The 23476-nt window shown below is 42.8% G+C and overlaps 1 protein-coding gene across 17 annotated transcripts in view; it reads left to right on the plus strand.

Annotated features, from left to right (window-relative positions):
- LOC102074849 (uncharacterized) overlaps positions 1 to 23476 on the plus strand; it is a 37378-nt gene that overhangs the window by 8341 nt on the left and 5561 nt on the right. Inside the window, exons 2-6 of one of the 17 annotated variants that reach the window (XR_012579973.1) lie at positions 4750 to 4912; positions 6097 to 6207; positions 6654 to 6750; positions 11025 to 11142; positions 18645 to 21991. The gene's annotated coding sequence lies outside the window, so the exon portion shown is untranslated. The other 16 variants (XR_012579974.1, XR_012579971.1, XR_012579972.1 and 13 more) reach the window with 16 other exon arrangements.

Consider the following 23476-nt stretch of genomic DNA (forward strand, 5'->3'; position numbering starts at 1 on the left):
CTGTTTGGAAATGTTTGCATAACCAGTTCTCATTAAGATTTTCCAAAATTTGTGTGTGGATACATCAGTGTTGTGATCCTGGATTACCAAAAATTAAAACTTTGGATGATGGAGAAAAGGCAAACCCCACTAAAAGCTTTCTTATCTTCCTCTTTGTTATTTCTTCCTAGCTGAGGTCCTCATATAATGTCCATTGAAGTGTTGCTTGTGGTGTAGGTCAGTAGTAATGACTCAGGCCAGCCCTTCAATTTCCTTCCTCTTGCTGGCTAGACACAAAATCCAGCCCACAAATTAATCTGTCCCATTTGCCAATAAAGACGATCCCTTGTTCATTAAAAAATTGCACACAGAAGTCCTTAGTTTGTATTAAGGTCCTCTTCAGTAACTGTGAAATCAAGCCGTTAAAAGTTCAGAAATCCCAAATTCTCCTTGCATTCCAGATTTGTGTTTGGGAGTTTTTGTTCCAGTTGTCATGGTGGATAGAATTACACATAGAAGTGTAGCTTTTAACAGGATAAACACAGTAATTCTTCATCATCTTAGTTTTTGCAGAGGAGGATAAACAAAGCTGAAATGTGCTTCCCTCTCTGTTCGGTGTCTTTGTACAAGTCCTGGAGGTGACCTCCAAGCCTGTAGTGTAGTGCCCCCTCATGGGAAGCTGTTCCTTGATGCTGATTCCTGGCTGCATCCAGGTGAGAGAACGTGAGCCCAAACACCATTTTGTTTGCTGCGCCTGCTCTTCTATGTTGGTTGTTGTCACACCAGCAGGTTTAGAGAGCAACTTCCCTTTTCGTTCCTCAGGTAGTTTTTGTTTTGGGCACTGGATTACTGTTAAGGCTTTCTGTCAGAATGTTCAAGAAACGTCTACCATTTTATTGTAGTTTCAACTTTTTTTAAAAAATAAGATCTCTGGCATTTTAGCCAGCCATGGTGGCTTTCCTGGAGGCCCTAAACTTATGTAACATGAGTCCTTTAATTAGACAACCAATCTCATAATAGAAAAAAGCACATATTCCTGAATCACCTCCATGATGTTGGCCTGTTGTATACTGAGAGAGGATTCCCTGTGCCCCTCACACCCCTCAGTTCTTGAAAAAGCAACCTTTCCATAGGAGGGATTATAATGATGGATGGGAGTTTGCAAGAAATACAGTCATACACACAGGGTGGGGAAGCATTGTTTGGAGTTCTGATGCTGTTGTTGGAAGGGCAGACTGAAGCACGATTGTTTCCTGTGAGCAAAGGCACATTTTTAATGAATTGAACTTTTGTCCTTAAAACACAAAAAGGCCATTTTTTGTGATTAGCACTGTGTGATATTTTCAGTTTTCTTTGCATTTAGTTAAGGACAGCACAAGAATAATCCTACGAATAAAACATAAAAACAGAATGACCCTAGAAAAAGAGTGGGGTTTCTGCCTCAGCAAAAAACTTCCTGCATTACTGTGGAGGCTCAGGGGGTAAAGTGGCTGTGGTAGAGGCCACAATCTTGTCCTGTGGTCAACATGCATTGTCACAGACTCTTCTGACATTTTCACACCTCCTGACACACATGAGTTGAAGTCCCCAAGGAATCAGAGAATAAAGAATCAAAGACCAAAAGATTGTTTAAAAGGTACCTAGTCACAACCATAAGTAGATGGTTGATCTTCCATTCCTAGGACCTCCCCCTCCCTTGTTCGTGATTCTCAGAAAAACCATGAAGCCCATCATCTTAGTAGGGTGCTCATATCCAACCGCTGCTACCCCGGTGTCTTGGAGCATTGTCACATTGTTCTCTGTGATCTGGGGGTTGTGCCTCATACTCCCTGCAGGAGACCCCCACAGTGGCTTGAACATCTGTGCCTTCATCCCACCTCTGGTGCTGGAATGCCTTCCTGGCAGGTCTCACAGTGAGCACATTTCATTCAGGGGCTGGTTTCCTGCTGAGGTGATGTCACTGATGCTGAGTAAGGATGGCATGAATCCTAGCTCCAGCTCTTCTCACTGGAGCAAACAGGTCAAGCTTTTCTCCAGGGTCAGAATTCCCATCAAAACCCTTTCCACATATATGCCCTATGGGAATCTGCCTAGATTGTTTCTGCCTAGCTTAGATACCCATTCATCAACTCAAAAAAACCCCAATTCTATGTCCTTTAGGTACTCCATTACAATGGAGTCCTAGTGGCCTTAATTATTCCTGATGGACTGGCAAGGTCAGAATGCCTCTCTGTCTTGGGAGTATCCTCTGCAGTGGATCCCAAAAGAACCATATAGTCTAGGTTTTCTTCCAGTGCCTGAAGTATCTTATGGCCCTATATCATCAAATGGTGGAAAGATGACTCTGTGATCTTGCTGTGACACTGGCCCAGCCCACAGACATTTTAACAGGAGTAAAAGTGCTCCACAGAATATAAAATGGCTGCTGCTTCTCTACATGGGAGCAGAATATAACAGAGAAGAAAGGTTGATTGCAGGAACGAGGTGCCATGGGACAGAAATAGCACTAAAAGGTCTTGGCAGCATTTACCTGCTCAACGACTGCAGGTTTCTTTGAGAGGAAAGATCAAAGTTTTCTATCCAAATAATGTTTTGAATTTGAATGCCTGCATTGAAATCAGTATTTGTAAATCTATAGTAGCTTTGTTATCCAAATGCAAAACTTTTTACTCATCACCCATGTGTTTAATGATCCATGTGACATGCATGGGTGGTTTTTAGTTTATTTTTGAAAAGGATGGATGGATTTTTGTTTTCCAAAGGCCAGCTTGGGGAATAGCTCAGCAGTCCGTCCTCTACTGAGAGAGCATGGTGATGTCTGGTTAACTTCTGGTGCAGGGGGTTTCACAACCTCCTAGATAGTATTTTCCAGCTCTGGCTTATGCAGAGAAAGTTTTTGCAACATCTGCTCTTGGTCTTTTCTCCTGTCTTCTTTTCTTTCCTGGAAATTAAGTTGGTTAGATCTTATCTCTGTCCTTCCAGCAGTGTAATCACTGTCTCCCTTAACAGCAACCTCTCGTGTACTGCAACTGCATTGTCATGTCTTGCCCTATTTCCAGCCTTCTCCTCTAGACTCAATAAACCTAGTTCCCTGCTTTCTTCCCAGAGGTTGTTTTGCAAACATATTATCGCTGCAGATGTGTTCCCACACCCAGCCTGCACCAGACTGGCTGTTAGCTGTTCCCTGTCCTGTGCCAGTGGTGGCTTCTTGCTTCTCCCTGGCCGTGTTGTGCTCCACCCCCTTCCCTGTTCCCAGTGGCTTCCCACGGTGGGGTTGGCCAGGATTCCTGAGTGGGTGTAGGGGGCCCTGCTGGGCCAGGTGCTGGGAGCAGGTGCCAGGCCCCCAGGCCCTATCAAGCACAGGAACCGGTATGTGCAGCTCACTCCTTGTGCATCCCAGTCCTGCCAGGAAACCAGAGTCCCTGTGGGGCTTTGGGGCTTTGTTCTCAATTCCCAGGTTTAGGAATGTCATCAGCTCTCTCCTCATGGGCTCCCAGATCATAACATCAGAGAATGGTTTGGGTTGGAAGGGACATTAAAGGCTCATCTCATTCCAACCTCCTGTCATGGGCAGGGACACCTTCCACTAGCCCAGGTTGCTCAGAGCCCCATCCAACCTAGCTTTGAACAGTTCCAGAGATGGGGCAGCCACAGATTCTGTGCCTTCTACCCTCACCATCCTAACAGTAAAGAATTTCTTCCTCATACTTAATCTAAACCTAGCCTCTGTCAGTGTGAAGCCATTCCCACTCATCCTGTCACTCCAGGCTCTTGCCAATTGTCTCCATCTTGTCTCCTGTTTATATTGAAAGGCCACATAAGGTCTCCCTGGACCCTTCTCCAGGCTGAACAACCCCAACTATCTAGGCCTGTCCTCATAGGAGAAGTTAATTAATTTCTGATTGATTTTTGATAATCTGCTTTAGAGACTCTCCTAGGGGGAGGAGGTTCCCATCTTCTAAGGAATGTGAGCATTTCAGGAGCTCCTGAGGAGGAATGGCTGCCAAAGAACAGGTGTAAAACATCTCCTTCATTTTAGGAGCACCAGCTTCCAGGATCACTTGGAGTTATGTAGCCTCCTTGTATCAGCTATGTAGTGAAATCATTATCTTATATATATTATTATATATATATTATATAATCCTTCCAGTCTAAAGAGCACAAACTGCCTGGACAGGATACCACTTAAAATGCTTAAGAGCATGGACAAGGCAGGTTCTCCCTGCTGATCCTCCCATGGGGATGCCAGTAAGAATTCTCTGCTGCGCCTAACCACTGATCCCTGGCTACAGGAGCATTGCTCCCTGTTTAGAGGAACATTGATTCCTGGATATAGGAACCTCCTCATCTCTGATTCCTTTACATGCTTGTATTTGATTGAAATAAGACAGTTGGTTCCTAATGGGCAGCTGACAGTGGGATAAAAAAAGCTGTATTTCCTTCAAAAACTAGAGGAAAAAACCATCCCCAAGCCTGTCAAAACTACACCATGAAATTAATCCCCAAATCTGAAAATATGTATTAAAATCAAAGAGAGCTTCTGAACTGTGTTTGATTTTGAAACTTCTTGGGAGAAATGGACACTATTAGGTGATGAATCATCTGACCTGTTTCAGGTGTCTACCTTAGGAATAGGTGAATCATGCCCTAGAAAGGCTGCTTCAGTATTTGACAAAGGGGCTTTCCTTGTTTTGTTTGATGATCTATTCTCAATTTGTTATTACTTATAATATTTTACCATTTTTTAATACTCAGTTAATCTTTGCTCAGGACAAGGATGGGCTGATAATATATCTTTCTCTGAGAACTGTGGTTTCAAAAAATCAGCAGTTTCACTACTGTGATTTTGTAGTTCGTCTTCTGGAAGGGATGTGTGGAATAGAAACAGTGAAGTCATAAGACCAGAGAAGACAGAAGCCCAGAGGGGAAAAAGGTGAGCAAGTCATAATCTGAAACAACACAGTCAGGAAACGCAGATTGTGGGGTTTGTCTAAAAAGCTTGTTGGTTCAGTTAGAGGAAAAGAGAATTTGTATATGTATAGCTGTAGTTTTGCTAACTGTATATGAAAAAGGCAGATTAATTTATTGCACACACTATCCAATGTCATTATATTACATATTATAAAATACCAGGATAAGCAGCTTTACAGAAAAGGGCCTGTGTATGGAAAGTGGTAGAATAATTAATTTTTTTTCTTACATCCAGTGATTCAGCTTTTTAAAGTTGCTGAGACAACTCTAACCCTTCAATATAGCTAAGAAACACCTGCAGATGGGACCTCACTTAAGGGACGGTCCACTAATGTAAAGATTAACTCAGTGGGATGTAGACTTGAGCTCTAATTAATGTTCCTGTGGTTGTCTCCCAACCCTGGACCAGGTTTAAAGATTCTTCATCACAGATATTTTATTTTCTCTGTTGTATTTGCTTTCCCCTTCCCCTGAGCCTTTGTCAAGAGCAACTAATGAGCTGCAGTCAGTGTCCTTTTTCATGTATAGGCTCTTATGAAACTTGTATTTTAAAATAGAAATGTGTTCATAAACTTTATGTACGAAAAGGGTGATAGACTGAGGGATAAAAGTAATTTCATTGGGCAGAAGTTAATTTACAGTAGATGAACATGCTGTTATTCAAAGTAAACAGCATCCAAGCTATTCATGGAATGGCATTTGTCTTCAGTAAATATTTTACGTAATACATCCAAGTTATTCATGGAATGGAATTCATTTTTCATAGAAGTTTTATGTAATGCTGACCACTTGGGACTCCCAGGAATTAAAGATTTAATAACAACAGGGTCTCTCAACTTATTTTCCATTATTTTGATCTCAGAGCTACAAAAGGGGTTGTAATGTGAGGGATTCCATTTTTTTTTTAAATTCCAAGACCCCTGAACATTTCCAGTCAACTGCTATACATCAAGGTGTATTAATAAACCTTTGCTTTCCTTTGTGACTTCTCACAAATCACTCAGTATTTGTCTTAATGCCTTCCTCCAAAAAGTCAGCAGCTTGTACATTGGGAATTTGCGATGTGTCTGTGATGACTTCAGTTTTGGGAGGTATGGGATGCTATTTTAAAGCAAAACATAACTGGGGGGGCTTTCTCTGTTGCAGGTACTCATGACAAATTCCCCTGCAAGCTCAGACAATAATCCTTGGGAAAACTGAGTGTCAGGATCCTGGTTATGGAGCCATTGGGCCATTTATGGACAACCTTTGCTGGAGGTGGGTGTGGGCTGCTGCAAACTTCAGCCAGGAGGAGCAGGAGATACTTTGCCTACTGAGTCATGACACTAAATGTGCTTTTTACAATTATTAATAGTGAAATTCAGTGGAAGAATGAATCAGATCATTGGTATTTAGTCTGAACCAGAGTTGTGAAACTTCAGGTGACTGTGCAGGAGGAAGGTTGCCATGATGGATGTCCATCATCCATGGAAAACACGTCCTTGTGCTTACACCTCTCCTTGTATTTCTTTTTGCTTATGTAAAAAACCTGTAGGTATAATCACCTGAAAGATTAAAAGGCTTTTAAAAATTTCCTAAATGAAATTGCTGCTTGTCATCCCTGGATGCAATTCTGAGATAAAAAAGGTGCCAGTATTTGCACAGCTTTGTAGAAATTCCTAGGATAACCCCAAAATAAGCAGTGGTTTTGTCCACATTTTCAGAGTGCTGCTGCAGTCATGATCATCATCAAGAAAGGAAAACACACAAATGGACCATGCAAACTAAGATGGTTTTTGGTTGGACTTTATGACCTTAAAGGTACTTTAGTAGTTTTGTTCTGAGTAGTTTTGTTTGACCTCATTGCAGCCTTCCAGCATCTGAAGGGAGCCTATGGAAAACATGGAGGGAGACTATTTAAAAGGGCCTGGAGTGACAGGACAAGGGGAAATGGCTTCACACTGACAGAGAGGAGTTTAGGTTGGATATTGGGAAGAAATTCTTCCCTGTGAGGGTTGTGAGGCCCTGCACAGGTTTCCCAGAGAAGCTGTGGCTGCCCCATCCCTGGAACTATTCAAGGCCAGGCTGGATGGGGCTCTGAGCAACCTGGGCTAGTGGAAGGTGTCCCTGTCCATGGCAGGGAGGTTGGAACCAGATGACCTTTAAAGGTTCCTTCCAACCTAAACCATTCTATTCTGTGAATCCTTTCTACACTTCTGCCTTTGGATGGAAGAATGTCTTCATGGAACAACATCCCCACCATTCCCTGCCCACAGCAGCAGTTGGTCAGGCACCAAGGAGCATGTAATATGCCTCAGTAAATTATTTTAATTGACTAAATAAATTTTTTTGCTTCTGAATAAATGGCTAAATTTTTAATTATACTTTCCATCTTTGTGTCAGAATCACTGTCTATTGGTAGTGGCCAGTATTTAGCATGTGTCTCAGGCATGGTTTTTGACCACTATGTTTATTTTGCACACTTCTGGGTAGCTGCTTTTGGCTGGTGTCCTGGCAAATTTTGGTCTCTGCAGGACTTGACCTTTAAATGTACAGGCTGGCTAAACTACAACAGGAAAAGAAGAGGAACCCTGGCTGCTTTGCCTGCCAGCAGACTTGTTCAGGCTCCCTGCATTCAGCTTGCCTTGATTCATGCAGAAAGGGGCAGCTATATCAGGCAAAGGGCCGTTTCCTTTCTGAGAGTTGGGAAGTTCCCTAGGCTTTGTTTCTTACATAAGAAGTAAGACAGGGAGGTGTAGAGAAGTTTAAATAACTGCTGCCAGGCATTAGAACAATCATTCATGATTGTGGTTTCCCACTTGGTATCAGTGATGATAAAACTCAGCTAAGCCTCTCCTCTGCTTCCCTCAAACATTTTCCTTCTGTTACACTGATACAGCTGTTTGTGTGTCCATATAGTGAATTGGATCAGGAACTGATCCAGCTAAAAATAACCAAGAGTAGACTGGGAAACCATTACTTTTCAGCCAATGAAATTTCAATCTGCATCCCTCTAACAGCTGCACACAGAGCTGCACTGACACCACGAGCAGAGCTCAGGAGGAAGTGACCACAAGTACACACAGAAGAGGAGATGAGGCTTTTGGAAGAAAATAAGGTGGAACCAGAGCTCCAATGGGATAAGCAGAGTAGTACAAACCTGGCAGCTCCACTCCTTAGACGTACTTAGCAAGAGATGAGCACAGATTCCAGCTGTGTAACGTCCACTTGGAAAAGATGCTGAAATCGAACCTCTTCTGAGGATACTCTTTGTGTGCAAAAAAGGGCACATTTCTGTTTAATGCCTTTGTTCTGCTTTCTCTTAACTCCCTGCTGCTCCCACCAGGCTGCTGTTTGATGGCATAGATTGTATGGTGGCATTACCAACTTGAGGAATCCTGAGATGTTCGTTATCACCCACCCAAGACTGCAATTTTCCCTCACTTGTGCCAGTCTTGCTGTTTGTGGAGCTGTGCTGAACACTGGATCAGGGAAGCAATCCAAATTAAAAATAACCCAGTGGCATGGCTGGCGATGGCATGAGCTTTAGCCATCCAGGATAATCTGCAGTCACAAATCAGCAGGAGCTGCCTGCCCTTTCAGATGTCATGAAAGCCCAGCCTCAGAGATACCTATTTAATACAAGGAATATGAACCTTTAAGCCAGTGAAGGAGCCTGGGGAATGAGAAGGCAGGAATCTTTTGCCCATGTTCATAAGGGACACAAGAGCAAACCTTGCTGTGCCCAGATGGCAGCACAGAATATCTTCACACAGGCTTTGCTTTAGCAGTCCTTCACATGATGCTTTTGGAACAAAAGTTAATACAGTGTGTGCCATTCCACCGATGGATGTTCTTTATTCTGTGGGTTAGGGAGAAAGCTACGTGGATTTTTAAGGGTACTGCAAATATGGGCACTGTGCCATCACCAAGAAAGGGAATAAAAGAGCCTTCTTCACAGACAGCTTCATGGTACAGAGTGAAGTAACAATTTGTGGATGCATTCCAGAAGAGGATGTATTCCTTTTCTCTGCCCCAGAGAAATAATGCCGCTGCTGTGATGCACCAGCACTAATATTCATGATCACACCAGCAGTGACATTACTGTCACCTAATGACAGACTTGGAGGAAGCATCTGTAATTAGTCATTCTCTCTTGTATTCTGAGCCATGTCTGGTTTTCTTCTGGCATCTCTCTTCAGTTCATGGTTCATGCCTCCTAGGTTGAGTATTTTTACGAACCAGTCATTTATTTCCTTTTTCTTTCCCTCCTGCTTCCAACTTGGCACTTCATCTCTGCTATCCCCAGGAATGTTCCTGCTGGGAGGTGACTGACTTGAGCACTGATGGCGAAGGTGGTGAATTCAGAGACTCAGAACCTGAGGAGTTTCAAGATCTTCTCAGGTTACATTTCTAGAGAAAGGAATTCACTTTCTCTCTACATGCATTCATGGCTATGGTCAAAACAAGGTGAAAAATGGAGGAGAAACCTACAATCACATTGGCAGCTGCATCCCAAATTAGCCAAAGGAAAGGCTAATTTTTTTTTCAAGTGCCTGAAGCTTAGGGCAAGATGTGGCTGCCCTGAGGCAAACCCTGAGTGCTTTCACAGTAACACCTGTCCTCAAGACAGCCCTGACAGGTAACATCAAGGCTGACCATGCCAGGGAACCTGGATTCAAGGGTCCAGACCAAATACCATCATATTTTATCATCTTCTTTCACTCTCTAAAAATATGAGGAGCTGTGTTCATTGATCTTAATTCTTCCTTCTCTAGACACAGGAAAAGTGTTCTGTTTCAGCCCCTTGATCCCTGCATTCTATTGCTGCTTCCCTTTTCCCAATAATTGTTAAAATACTTTTTTTTTTCAGTAAAGCATTTTGTGGTTCCTGTTTCACCCTATGTTCACATAAAGGCTTGGTCATATGTCCAAAAAATTGAGAAGATGCCTGAAATCTCTCTAATGTGTACTATATGTAAACTCTGTTTTTCCTGTTTTGTTTGGTATTTCTGCCTGAAGGCATCAGGAGAAATCTAAAGGTCATCTGTTAAAGAACTCAGGCAAGACAAGAAAGCAGTTGACCAGCAAAGAAGGACCTTAAGCACAACAGCCAGATGCAAAGCTGTGGGAAGAAGCTTCCCAGTTCTTGTACTGGAAAAGATCTGCTAAGGCTGGGAAAAGGGACATGGAAGGATACATACAGGCCTGTCAAAAGCTCTGCCATCTGTAAAAGCAGGGGCATGTTCTGTGTGCTTGGAGGTGCTCTGGGGAAAGCAGGACAAGGCAGCCCTTTTGTGAGGGGAGACGCTGACAGAACAGGGACGGACACAGAGAAGTTTCCTTCTGTGGTTCTGTGCTTGAAGATGGGAAAGTACAAACATCTCAGCCACACAAACAACTCAGGCAGGCAGAGTTCAGCAGCATTGTGGGGAAGGTCAGCTGGAGGGAGAGACAGAGCAGAAAATGTCACAAGGCAACACATGAACAGCAGGGCAAATGTAAAAGCTCTGGAAAGCAAAAAGAAGCAAGTCCAGGTATGAGGGATCAATGGGGGATCTGGAAAGTTGTGACCCTTCTTCCATGCAGCTGTTATCACCCCCAAATTACATTTTGCCATCAGCTTCAGGAAGTCCAACCCTTCCCCAGTCTTCCTAGTTGTTCATCTACTCTCCATTCCTCCCATGTGATGGCCAGGTTCAGCCATTCACCACTGCAATGGCAAAATGTTTCAGGGCGCCTAGACTTTGGGTCTGTTGCCTCTTCTGGCCTCCCTTTGCTAAATCTTCTGAAATTTTCTTTAGTTCCTTTTTTTTCCAGAGATGGGGGCTCCTGGTGTGTCTCGGCCTATTCAGACCAGTGTTGCTGAAGGAAAGCTGAAGAAAAAGTCTCCTGTGCATGCAGGACACTTTTGTTTGATATATCTCAAAAACTGTTTTAGAGAATAGGCATAAAATACTTCTAAAAATTTACTGAACACACAAAACCACACCTCTTGTCCAAGATCAAAAGAAATCTGTTTTTCCAGTCACAATGAAGCAAAATATGTGTAAAAAGCTGTATTTTATCACTCTTACATGTATTTTTTTTACTAGCAGTGTACTGGAAAACTGGATCCCATAGAACCCAAGTGGCTCTGAGGTTCTTCTACCAGCAGGATGGTGTGTGGCTGCAGATAAAAAAAGATAAACCACTTTCCCTTATAAAGGAAAGGTGAGCATTGAGTGCCCTCCTCTGGCTTTTCAGATTCTTTCAGAAATGTGAGAAAATTAGGACCAATTCCAAGAATGTCCCTCAACTCCAGATTCTTGGGCTGAGAAACTGATGGGAAACTCACTCTGGGGAGAAAGAAAAATAAAGCAAGCAAGCAAGAAAGAAAGAAAGAAAAGAGAGGGAAGGGAATGATAAAAAGAAGGGAAGAGAAAGAGAGAGGGAGAGAATCAGGATAACAACACCAGGGTGACAGATTTTATTTCAGAGACGTCATTCATCCATTTGTCTCTCTCAGGTATTTCTCAAGTGCCACAGTCCCACTGCAGGATCTGAGCACTGTTAGCACAACAGAAATTTGCAGTATTCTACATCCCACAGCTAGCAGGAGCATTTGGGCACCAGCTGGTGACCACAGGTCTGGCATGGAGTGTGCTAGGGATGCTCTGTTGGAATTAGAGTAGCTTGGCTTTTTCCAGCCTCCCACTGGTCCAGAGGTAGGAGCCTGGCTGGTAGAGAAGCCAGTGAGGTAACTGCTGTCAAAGTGAACCTTCTGGTTCTTTCCTTGTTGCACATCCCCAGTATGTTCTGAATTTGTCTTGTGAGTTTATGCTGCCCACAAAGGGATCATGTCCCAGGAAGAAGAAGAACATACCCTCTAACTTCTGCAGCAGCAAGGGTTTCAGATTCTCCTCTCAAGCTACATAGCCACAGAAAGTAAAGCGCAAACAGGCCAGGGGAAATCAACTATTTCAGCCAAGTGACACTGAAGAGGCAAAACTAACAGTGGCTGTGGAAAGGAACTCCAGTTATGTCCTTAGACTGGTGAGCAATCCCATCCTAGCTGCTAGGGAACAGCTGTGAACCCTAAGGCCACTTCCATCTGGCATAGTTCAAAATAAATTAATAAAGATCTTAGAAATAAATCCATGTCAATCCTTTTAATTTATAGAGCATTGCTAAGTATACACAGTGCTTCACAAAATAGGGGGAAAGGAAAATAAATGCCCTGAGGGTTGATGTGAAGGGGCAGACACCTATCACAAGGAAGCTTGAGAAAACATCTGCACCTTGGCCATGTGGCAAATGGCATCTGATTCTGGTACCAGGGAAAGAGGATGGCAGGGCTTTGGGATGCAGAACTACCCCCTGGAACCCCCTGCACAATTCCAGTCCATGCTGGGGGTGTGTTGGGACTGAAAAGCACAGTGTGAGGTAAGGCCATCACCATGCCCAGCTGTCTGGAATCCAGGCAATCTGGTGTGGTCACACGCTTGTACCCCCACCTTGTACCTTAGACATGGACCAGGAGCTGCACCTTAGCTCACACCCAGACCACACCCAGGGATGCTGCCAGCACCCTTGCCCCTCTGGTGTGAAATAAGGAGAAGTTGTGACTGAAGCCCTTCCTGCAGTGGCAGCATCTAAAAGGCTTCTTCCCCAGTGGGTGAGGGCAGAGCTGTCACTCAAGCAGGTCTCACCCTTGGCTTGCTGCTGCCCTGCAGCATCCCTGTTCCTCTGAATCCTTTCTGGGACCAAGTCTCCTGCAGAAGGGACATATTCCCGTCACAGCTTGGAGGAGAAGCTGCCCTCATGAGAAAGTCCCCACAGAGCTCCCCAGCCCATCTTGCTGGAGACCAGGCTTTCCTTAAAGCTCCAGTTGACTTCACCTCCTCCCTGGGCAGCCTGTCCTAGTGCCTCATCACCCTTTCAGTGAAGAAATCCTTCCTGATGTCCAACCTGAACCTCCCTTGGTGCAGCTTGAGGCCATTTCCTCTAGTTTTGTCCTTTGTTACCTGGGAGCAGGGCCCAACCTCCACTCAGCTGCTCCCTCCTGTTAGAGCCTGAGCAGAGCCAGAAGGCCCCTCTGAGCCTCCTTTTCTCCAGGCTGAGCTTCCCCAGCTCCCTCAGCCACTCCTCATCAGATTTGTGCTCCAGACCCTTCCCCATCTCGGTTCCCTTCCCCGGACATGCTCCAGCCCGTCAATGTCCATCTCACAGTGAAGGGCTCAGGACTGGACACAGGATTGGAGGTGTGATTTCACCAGTGCCCAGTACAGGGCTGTCCTGCAGCCCCTCTTCTGGTAGGCAGCCTTCAGAAGCTCCTTTGCACTGCCACATTTTTCTGCTGTCTCACCTGACACTCCCTGGCATCTCTTTATATCACAATTGTCTCTGATTGGGCCGTCACAATTCTTCGTTCCACCTCCAGAAAAAAGAGAAGGCCCTGGAGAGACTTTACTGGAGTCTTTCAATATAAATAGTTTCCACCTTTCATGTAGGCTCCCTTCAGGTATAGCACAGGGTAAATCTTATCTGTCTTTTCAGAATTTGCCAATGTTTTAAGAACCCTCTGGCTTTTCAGGTGGGGCATTTTGCACTTATCCCATCGCTTCATTGGGTTTTATTCTGCCAGCCAGCCCTGACAAGACTGCGATGGATGTCTGCCTGCATTTGAGTGCAATGCAGTTTCCTTGAGTACCCAGTTGGTGGCAGATTTGGAGTATATAAAATCCATCCTTTCAACCTGTTTTGCAATGGAACCATTTTTTTTCTACATGGGCTAAAGATGAAATTGTTACTCTTTCTTTCCTCTGACAACATTTAAATGGCTTCCATTTAAAATGGTAAATCTCTGCTTTCCAGTATAATTAGTCTCTAAATCCAAGTTATCTTCTATCTGCTTTTCTTATTCAATTTCTGCTAAATCAAAATTTATTGACTAGACTTGTTGGGGAAGGGCTATTTTTGACTTTGTTTGAAGTAACTAATTAAGTGTTATTGATTTAAAGCATCTGTGTGTGGATTTAATTCCTGTGTCTGCTGTATGATGCAAAATATCCACAGTATTTATTAAGGTTTCAATAGAATTTGGGGGGGTACCAGCACATTAACTAACATGGGGCTTTCAGAGGGAGGGTGGGCACAGAGGATGCCTATGATAGCTTGATTTCTTGCTTTCATACATGCCAAGGAACTTCTTGGGTTTAGTTCTTTCTTCAAACCCAGCAGCTAAGCTGTGACTACTGTACAAATTTTCCTGGATGACAAATACAGGGTGAATATTTTGAGGTTCTTTGGGTTTGTGCAGGGTTCCCTGGTTTTTGCTCCTGTGGGCATCCCAGCAGTACCACTGGAGGTTTTGTTGTGCTGGTACTCACCATGGCTTTTGAAGTCTTTTCCTGAGTCTGTGCTTCCCATGATAGATTCTCCATTCCTGTAAGTGTAGTCTACCATCACAGAAAATTAAATCCTCTGCCTCTGAAAAAGTCACTTCATTATCCTTCCTTGAAGAACAAGAAAATCCTCAAAACCAGGGAGCCTGCCAAAGTGCAAAATGCATCTACAATGTACTACCCAAATCAAAATGCATGGAGTAAAAATAAACATGGTAAATTAAGATTTAATCCCAATCTTAGACCCCTTTAATGCTTTTCTAATTGTTTGTTCATCCTGATTTTTCAAGTGTTTCCAGGAAGCATTCATTCCAATAGCCATACTATGTGTAACCATGCTTTATGCAATTCCTTCATTTTCTTGGGAATATGGTGGGCTCTCTTTTGTCCTGGAGATTTTGGAAAGCTGAAATTTGGGCCATATTCAATGACAAAAAGGCAAAACCATGCAATAAATCATGCTAGAGTTTATTCTCTATAAAAGTGCTTCCCATTTGAGGGAATTGCATTAATGCTGCTCTAGACTGAAGAAACTGTTTGTGATAGGAAAGACCATTGCACTGCAGCTGCCTCTGCCCAGTTCAAGGTCCCTAAGAAGCTGCTGTTGTATAAATAAAATACTGTTGTAGATCCCCATCTGCTGGGTTTTTCACATATTGCTGCTAAAATTAGACTGAACTGCTGAATTTGAGAGGAAGAAGTTTGGCCATAACTCCTGCTTGTTAAGGAAAGGAAGAACCGTATATAATATTCAAGCTGATGAATTTGTTATCTTCTGCTGACCATGCCATTGAGATCTTGGGCACATTCCCGATAGCTCTACTGAGATGTAAAAGCAACCACTTTGGCCTGGGTTGGAAGATCATCTAGATCCTGCCATAGGATCCTCATCAAGGAAGACAAGCTGCAACACAGCCATGCCTCTGTTCTCTGTTTAAGCTCTGTGTAAGTGAAGGCCAAATGTGCAGCTCCTTCCCTTGCTGGTGTTTCAACTTTTACAATTCGGCTCAATTTTTCAGAGAGATTAACAAGAGAAGAATATGATGAATTAGAACCAAGGCTGCCTAAAGAAACAGTATCCACTCTCTGAGTTGGAATCCCTACACAACTAACTTGACAAAGTGCTTGTTACACAAGGACCTGTTTATTAAAACTGACTGAGGATTTGAAAGATGAAGCATCTCAAATTACCACAAAAGGTACCCCATATACAGATACTGAATTTTATGAAATTAGGAAAAGGGAACTGAAAAGGGAATATAGCTGGGAATATGCTGAGTTTATCTGGAACTGCGTGTTGCATTACCATCCATAGTGCATTATCCTCCATAGAGGAGGCATGAGCTAAGATGAACTAAGTGATCAAGCTGGAGAATTATTTCAGTCTATGCAACCAAGAGCCTGGTTTAATAGATCAGAACCTGGATCATGGGTTACTACCCTGCTAAAGCCTTTAGGGCTTACAGGCCAGAGAAAATGGTTAGCATGAGTTGGAATTGCAATTGTCACTGGAGTTGTATTTTTAAATATTTGCATTAGCCTAGTTAGGTGCATGATAACATGCTTATTTATCTTTGGCATTTTCTACTTTTCTATTTTTTCCCTTCCTTTCCTCCTTCATGAAGAAAAAATATAGGTGAATAATTGCTTTGGACCTCAACATTTAATCTCATTTGTGTTTGAATGATCACTTTTGCGTGTGTTGAGAACCTAACTCCTTTCAACAGCTGTGGATTCAGGCAAAACTTGTGGTTTTTCCCAGTAGAGTACCAGAAAATCCCAAAACTGATGCAGAGTGGAGGTGTCTTCCCCATCATCACTAATAAATTATCACTTTCAGCCCTAAAAATTCTGCACTGAAGACCTTTGTAACTTTTAGAATCTAATTAATTAATGTCTTATATGCAACCACATCACAAAAACCACAATGTAACTTAGCTGAAGTTTACATTATCCTTATTTTACAGGATTAAGAAATCAGGATCCAATCCAGATTAACAAGGCTAAAAACCTTTAAGGACTGCTGGGCCACCAGCCACATCAATCTTTAAATTTATGGATCCACGTTATGACCTCCTAAATGTCATCCAGGATTAATATTTCACACTGGCTGTCTCTTTTTCCAGAGTTATCTTGCCATAATAGTGAGATTAAGGTGTAATATGGGATTATATGTTAGTTCTTTTTAAAATTATTCTAGCTGTTGACCTCCACACAGCTAACAGCTTCAGAAACTTCCACTCACAACAGAAACACCTCAATTACCTGCCTGAGTGCATAATTTCTTCAGATGCACTTTAATCTGCAAACTTTTTCAAAATTCTCTCCTGCTACCAGCTTAGTAACAACTTCATGAGTTATTTTATTTTTCTCTGATGAGAAGAAAATGCTTCTGAAGACTGACAGGTTAAAAGCAAAATTGGGCAAATTAGTGCCAGTTTTACAGATCTGGAATTCCAGCTGCTTCTCAAAAAACTACCTTCAATTTCCTGTATTTTCAGATCATTATTTCTTATACTTGTACCAATCCATTGTTATTATTATTATTATTATTATTATTATTATTATTATTCAAAGAGAAGGAAATGGAGCCAGGACATCTCCAGATTTGTGATGAGCAGAGAAAGGGAAAACCCAGACAAAAGCTGCCAGGACCAACAGCTCTGGCTGCCCTTAGATTCCCAGGGGTCACATCTATGTAGTATTTTAGGAAGGACAAAAATTCACCAAAGATTCATTTCTAACAGGAGTGGAACATTTAAATAATGAACACCATAAACCCAACTGAAATATAAACTTCAACCACAGATTTCATGAGGGAATTCTTCTTTATGCAGAATGACACTAAACATCAAAAAAAGTTATGAACAGTACTCCTGAGTTTCCAGGATACTGAAATGTTCAACTGATGGAAATTACAGCTCAAAGATAACAAAACAAGATCACATTGAAGGGATGTCCTTTAAGACCTCTTCATTTGGTTTAAATTAATATCTTGATGAATTAAGACTAATCCAGAATCCCACACAGTAGAAACAAGTGTGTGATTTTCACAGTCTGTAGTCACACAGCAGAAGTGACAGACCTGGCCGCACAGTTTTAGCTTTGGGACAGAATGTGACATTCTGCCAACAAGAAGACAACTTGTTAAGAGAACTAGTGTTTCCCATTCCTAAAATCTAAACCTTATTTTATTAATTACTAGGAGTGCATCCTTTTAATAAGGTAATATAAAAAATAAAACTACAAACCACAAAACCAATCATGCACAAACACAGCATCAGTTCAAGAGATAAGACTTTCTGGCAAAGGTACAAGCTCAAAGTTTTTTATCCCAGTTCAAGGGTAAAGGAGCTTTTTTTTTACACTTTTGAAGCTTAAAGGTTCTGAGACTGCCCCAAGTCTGTCACTGATGAAACAAGATAGACCAGGTGAACATGTCTTAAAACTCTGCACTTTCCAACCCTGACAGACCCAATGTCAGAGTCCTACAGGGGAAAAAAAAAAGAAAAGAAAAATAATTGTTTCCTCTGCTGTTTTCACAGGATGATGCACCTAAGCCTCTCAGTCTTCATTATTTACCCCACTCCTACACTAATTAATACATAACAGCCAAAACCACGTAAAAATCCAAATACGATATGACAAAGTAAACCCTGGCTCAACTGAGTTTACTTTTGAACTAATGAACAAGTTAAACCAATAAACCAATTTGGCTTCTCCTCATGAACTCTTGGTAAGAAAGGTAGACCTGAAAGATGGTATTTTGTTCAGGGCTTTTTGGTTTGTGTTTACAGTTAAGAGCTTTTTTGGGTGATGGTGGGGGGGTTGTTTGTTTTACACAAAAAGCAGAAAGTACTTTTTTCTATTTTGAGCAGTAGTGCTGGCCTGAAAATCGGCTAAGTCAAGGACACCTAGTATAAAGACTTCCTAAAGGTAGGAAGCTTTTGCAAACAGATGTCGGGAACAGGGGTGCTGTTAAACTGAACATCTTTACATAAGCATCTTGCTTCCCTCTATATAAATCATACTTAACAGGAGATACTTATATCATCCCTGAGGACTTTATCATTAGATAGTTTCAACTCATTAGGAGAGGTACAATTGCCCAGGTACATGCTGAAAGACATACCAGGTAAAAAATACACTCAAGTTTAATGAATTATCTTGTATATGAATGTTGCACTTCAGTGCATCCCAGTGATAAGAATCTCTTGAGCTGCCACAACAAAGGTCATTCCTGGCCAAAATCCCTGCAGGCTCCAGGGCAGGGATTTGATCAACTGCTGCTTGTTGATGCATCTGAGTGTACAATCAGCATCTTCACAGGTACAACAACTGCAACACCACAACCCAGAGGTCACCTGCCCCGAGTGACAGAACGGTTGAGAAGAGTCACAGATGTTTACACTGGACACGTTCACAGCACATTGCTGAGCAAGCTGCAGAAGCCACAGGGTTTTGAGCTGGGAGCTGAGGTGAAGGCAGAGCTCCAGAGACAGATGAAAAGGACAAGGCACTGGCACCTTCACAGGAGAGGAGACTGCTGGGATTAAGAAGAGGGCAAGAAATGGATACTGCAGCAGCTGCCTGCTGTCCTAGCAGGAGTCCTAAGCTATAAACATTGGAATTCAGGACAGCGTTGCCTGGTAGCAGTATATTCAGTTGCTTCTGAATTTCCTGAAGCACCTGCAGCTGACTTCGCTGATTCAGGAGAAGCATATCCATGTTTTCCCTCATTTTCTTCACTGTACAAAGAGAAAGGAATGTCAATGCTATGTTACTAATGTTATGCTACTAATGTTACTGCTATGTAAAAACACAGGCAGTTCAGAAGTGTTTTTCTACTTACACTCTTGAGAAACAAGATTCCAGTGATCCATCTCCCCTTCCTCTGCATCGCATCTAAGCTCTTCTTTCTGATGCAGAGATGTAAATTCAGATTGATTTGCATCTAAAAGGAAGATACTGCAAGTCAAAAGTTGCAAGGTCTGCATTCCAAACATGGCAGCTCAGCAACAACCCTTCCTCTCATTCACATTTTAAAATTCAAATTTCATTCAAGTCACAGGTGGTCCAAAACCAAAGATTAGGTAGATACAGGGTTGTTTGATTGGTTTTTTTTTTTTTTGAGGTGGGGGCACAGGGGAAGGAGGAAGCAAAGCTGAAGCAAGGGATCTGCTAAGGAAAGGGGAAATTGAGATTTAGTAAAAAAATATGTTTGTATTTGCATGCTTTCTTTAGAAGCAGATACAGTGTTAGACAAATCTGATACTACTCAGTGTCCAACTGAAAGGGCAAAAATGAAACTTTTCTTCAAGAATATATTATAAACTCATCTGAAGAAAAACCAAGGTTTAGGAGTGTAAGGTTCCATGCCTAGGTTTCTTAGGCCACTCCTCTGTATCTATGGACTGAGAGGCCTCAAACCCTACGTTAAGAATTCAGTTTTGCCATTCTAGCACAAACCTGATTATAACTTGTCCTGGTTCGAGAAGGAAGTGAGTTTTTTTGAGATGTTGTGGTCAAACCAATAGGTGCTCAGATTGGAATACTGGCACCTGGTGTGGCCACTGAGGACATGGATACGCCTCTGAGAACACAGGGGGTTAAAAGCAGAAAAGTCTCAGGGGGAAGCTCTCTTGGCTCTCTTGGGTTCCCTTGGTGAAAGAGGTCAGAGCTCCCCTGCCCAGCTGCAGGCTGAGCGGGGAGGGGAAGCCATGGGCTGGGTGAGGGTAGGGAGGGGGAGAGAGAGAGAGGGAGAGAGAGACGGTGCCTGTGCCACCTTGAAAGTTGATAGCAGGGCCGGCCAAGGAAGAAGGTGCCCAGCAGGCAGTGTGGGAGCTCTGGACAGGCAGAGCCTGAGATTTTTAACCCTTTTCTTGGATGACGGAAACCTTACAAATGAGGATCCTCCTGGAGTTGAATGAGAAGAGAGACTGAGATGAGATAAGAGGAAATGAGCCACGAGAGAAGTTGAGAAGAATCTTAGGTGGGAGGGATGATGGAGTGGACTTTGGCTGGACTTTTCTTGTATAGCCATGGACAGAACCATTTTTCCTGTGACACAGAGACTGCACTTCGGGGGAGGCAATGGCTTAGAGCCAAGAGAGTGCAGTGATGTGATGTGAAGGAGTGCATGAACAGAGGCGATGGGTGAGGAGGGTGCTGGTGCCCTCTGTCTTTAGGGAAGGAGAAGAAGATCTCTGTTCTCGAGACCCCTTGGCCCCAGGGGGTGAATTTGGGGGGGACAGGTGTCCCAAAAGTGAGAGACTGTGCTTGTTTTGGAACTGGGCAAAGCATCCTTAAAAGGGGAACCCTAGAAGCAGCTCTGGTCCATGCACAGTGGTGAGAGCACTGGGCCTGGAAGGAAGATGTCACGATAGCAAATGATCTCTGGGCAGTGCCATGTGTGATATGGAAACACAAGAGGTCTCAACTGTGTTTCCAGGGGAAGCCTATGGCACAAGAGGAACTCCTCTCTCCTTGATGAACTGAGAATTGATTATCTAAAGGCTTGTGATGGACTGAGAATTGATGATCTGAGGGGTGGATATATTGGAAATTTTGTGGGGGAAGAAGGAATGTGTTTGGAAGGTTTTCATTCTGAGTTCTGTGTGTGTTTCTTTCTATATATAATTGTAGGTTAATAAAGTTTTTTCTTCTTTATTCCTAAGTTGGAGCCTGCTTTGCTCTATTCCTGGTCACATCTCACAGCAGACACCAGGGAGAATATATTTTCATGGGGGCACTGGCACTGCGCCAGCATCAAACCATGACATAACTTCATCATTATTCCCATTGTTAAGGTGAAAGGCTCAGGGTTGATTTTTTTTTAAAGAAACAAACAAACAAAACAAATAAAACAACTCCAAACAAACCAACAACAAAAACCAAAGAAAAACCTCACACACAACACACCTGCTTCTCATGCAAACACCCACGACAATTCTGTGGGTGTCTAGGCAAGACGCAAGATGAAAACTTAAAATTTTTTTGACCAAGGATAAAGGGACTTCACAAATAAACGTACAACAACAGGAAAAAACACCCCACAACTGCAGTTTTTTTATCCCTGAGTTTAAGGTCACTACTAGAACACAAAATATTGAAAAATCCAGAAAACTCCCTACTTGAAACAATCCACTGTCTGTCAGCCTGTGATGTGCTAAGAATATTCCAGAGGCTTCCCACTGCAGACAACAAGAAACTAGGTTTCAATATCCACATATAACAAAATTTGGCTGCTAGAGATGACCAAGGCACTGCTTACAGCCTTTTGCAAGTCAAAATTCGTTACATCTCCCTAAGCTTAGCATTTTGGTGGCTGAGCTTAGATCTTCGGAAGATCTATGGTAAGACATCAGGCAACATTATGAAGCTGGAGTTAGTGAGATCTTTATTACTAGTGGGATCTGAGAGCTTTGGGGAGTCTAAGGTGCCAGGCAATCTTTGTGGTAACACCTAAATTTCAACTTCAGCTTTTTCAAGTAACTTCCTCAGATGGCAGAGATAAATATTAGAGATGGGGGAAAAAAAGTAACAAAACCAAATCAACAAACCCCCAGCACTCATATTCAGAGCAAAGAGGGAAAACTGTTTAGGAACAAACAGAGCGGAATATTTTATGTATCCTCTGAAATGTTGTGTGACTTGAAATAAAGACAATTCATTTACCTGCTGTGTGTTCACTGGGTCTGTCTCTCAGATGTTGGTATCTGATGAAGTTTGAGCTCACACTGAAGCTATTTCCATGCTCTGAATGCCTACAGGGCTTCTCCTCTGTGTGGACTCTTTGATGCTGCAGCAGAGCTGCGTTCCCACTGAAGTTCTTTCTGCACATAGTGCAGGAAAATATTTTCTTTTTCAGATGGGTTTTGTGGTGAGCAAGGAGACTCGAGGCACGGCTGAACGTTTTCTCACATTCCTTGCACTTGAAAGGCCTCTCCCCTGTATGGACTCTCTGGTGAACCACCAGGTTGGCCTTCCTGCCAAAGCTCTTCCCACATTCTGCACACACAAACACCTTCTCTCTTGTGTGGATTTGCAAGTGGGTCAGGAGCCTGCAGTTTCCCTTGAAGCCCTTCCCACATTCTGGACACTTGAAGGGTTTCTCTTCACAGTGCAGTGTCTTGCCATCAGCATCAAGGGTGAGCTTCCTAGAGTCTCTTTGCTCATGAGGAGAAACATCACAGGCTGCCCCCCTCTCTGGGCTCTGGGCTTCATGTACCTGAGGCAGCTCCTCTTGCTTAAGGTCTTCAGGGAAGCTTCTCTCCTCCTCATTGTCTCCCAAAACGCAGTCCCCTGATGGAGTAGGAGACCCATCTTAATACTCCTCTTTCCTTGAGGCAGATAGGCTGCTCCTTGTAAAATAACTCAATTTCTCAGGCCTACCTTCAGCTTACACCAGATTCCCTTTTCCCAAAGAGGAACAGAAATTCTAAAGACTGAGACAAGGAGATGGAGAAAAGTGGCAAAGGGAACGAGAGAAAGGTAAGAAATGTTCCTCTTCTCTTCCTTCCTCTCCCCATTTCCTTGTACTTCTTTCCTTCAGGGAATGGCAAAACAAAGACTGCCAAGATGAAGGAAGGAAAGGAACATGCTGAAGCATCTCACCCATCTGAAATATCTACTTTTAGCTATTTGTTCCCACAGACTTAGCTCAAAAGCTTTCCAGCCTGCTAAATTTTCATTAACACACTGTTTCAAAGCTGGGCATTTGGGTGGGGATCTTTCAGGACAAAAGAGCCCATGCAACTTTCACTAGCAACAGGGAGATTTAGGTTCTCACTTGTGCTAGTTCATATTTACCAGAAAACAGTTAAATTATGTCTTTTGTAGGCTGGCACACCAGGTTTTCTTCTCTATCACAGCAATAGTTTTAAGTACTATAAAGATACTGTATATTTATGCATCAAAAATCAAAGGGCTCTTTATTGATTAAAAAAAATCAGCTAATTCCCAATTACTACTGGGAATTATTCCCAATAACTATTACAATCTCTTTTCATAGCAAAATCTAGCACAACATTTACTTTCCTTGCAATGACAAGCCAAATAAATTGCATTTTGAAGAAACGCACCACAAACATTCAAACATGTCCCTTTCTTTCCTAAAGAGTGCAACCTGTTTATTTCACAAGGGTATATGCACCATCATA

This window comes from Zonotrichia albicollis, chromosome 4 (genome assembly GCF_047830755.1).
Source record: "Zonotrichia albicollis isolate bZonAlb1 chromosome 4, bZonAlb1.hap1, whole genome shotgun sequence".
NCBI lineage: Eukaryota > Metazoa > Chordata > Aves > Passeriformes > Passerellidae > Zonotrichia > Zonotrichia albicollis.